This window comes from Sinocyclocheilus rhinocerous, unplaced genomic scaffold (genome assembly GCF_001515625.1).
Source record: "Sinocyclocheilus rhinocerous isolate Xijiao unplaced genomic scaffold, SAMN03320098_v1.1 scaffold1669, whole genome shotgun sequence".
Lineage (NCBI taxonomy): Eukaryota > Metazoa > Chordata > Actinopteri > Cypriniformes > Cyprinidae > Sinocyclocheilus > Sinocyclocheilus rhinocerous.
The window spans coordinates 74,227-75,783 of record NW_015632484.1 but is presented as its reverse complement, the minus strand read 5'-3'; the positions used below and the strand labels follow the sequence as shown (position 1 = coordinate 75,783).

General features: G+C 37.8%; 1 protein-coding gene across 1 annotated transcript in view; it reads right to left on the bottom strand.

Moving 5' to 3' along the window:
* The window catches only part of LOC107742610 (vacuolar protein sorting-associated protein 13B-like), a 29,035-nt gene that overhangs the window by 11,756 nt on the left and 15,722 nt on the right, over window positions 1-1,557 (bottom strand). The gene's annotated exons all lie outside the window — the stretch shown is intronic.

Below are 1,557 nucleotides of genomic sequence, written 5' to 3'. Positions count from 1 at the left end.
GTCCACTTGCCATTGCATCGCGTTTACTACAGTTCAGTACAGTTCAGGAGGCGCTGGCTCATGGCTGGCTGGTGTGTGTGAGTGTAGGCGGGGCTAATTTGCGTATTCATAGATCCGCGTATAGTAAATGAGGCAAGGGTGTAGAGTTACATTCAAGCTATTTTAAGGCATGAGAAAATTATTTTCACAAGAAAAAACATTTAAATATGTCATTTTGATGATCAAATATGAGTTTTAAAGGATAACATTTTTACAACAGGGGGACTTTAAATGATTTTATGATTCAAACTTTAAATGGTACACAGATTGAAAGGGTTGCATCTTACAAATATCTTGGTATCTGGCTCGATGATAAGCTGACTTACAGTCCATAGTCTTTTAAAAAATTGAGACCAACGTTTTTATTTTCGTTTAAAAAAATGTTTCTCCTTTGTTGCTCGAAAACGTTTAGTAGAAAGTACGCTTTTATCAGTATTGGACTATGGTGATATAATTTATATGCATGCACCTCTGAATGTTTTGAGAAAACTGGATGTAGTTTATCATGCTGCTTTACGATTTGTTACTGGTACAAGTGTCCGCACACATCACTGTAATTTATATGAAATGACAAAATGGACTTCATTGTGCTTAAGGAGAAAGAAACATATGTACATTTTTATTTGAAAAGCTTTGTGAAATTATTGCAATTTAAAACTTTAATGTTAGGTGTAATTTCAGAAAAATGTGCGATTAATTAGTTAATTTTTTTAATCGATTGACAGCACTAATTATTTTTTGTCAATATCGCACACCTCTATGACATACGTGGAGCTAAATATGAACATCAGACAGTCAGGTATAAAGAGACGAGACTTACTGACAGATAAAATATGTTACTAAATAAATGAATGATTGTGCTTTTTTACATTTTAGAGAAGTCAAGTTGCGATACCGAACAGGACCACATGGAGATGCCAAAAAAACCCTAAACCAACCGCCTGCTGACTGCACATATCTACTACAGTACTACTACTGTACACGGATCCATTCAGAATAACTAAACACAGGAACATACACATGACAAATCAAAACATTATCGTGAATGTGTGTGGAAACAACGTGAATGTACAGAAATGTCTGTGCCTGTGCATAAATACAATGTGGATCAGTGCGTCAAGAGCGCTCATACACGCATTATTATAACGGACTCACGCGTGCTCACTGTACTGTACGACTCCTGTACGCCACCGCAATCGTCTTTACCTTGATTGCAGTCTTCATCCATCAAAACTTTACTAGCGAGACTGGTTATCCAGTCGAGAAACCGTAGTTTGCGTCTCATCTGGCCATACAGCGGTGGGATGTGTTGACAATCCGTTCAGTCTGTACTTCACACAGCACGACATGTGAGGGCTCGGGCTCTTCAGAGACAATCACAGAATATGACAGAGCTCGTGTTTAAAAGCGAAACACACTGGAATGAATAATTCACTGAAAACGCAACGCGAGTCTCTGTTCTCTCCGCAATCTCTTATGTAATCAGCCTGGTTTCCTTTATATTAGCGCTGTTTTGGA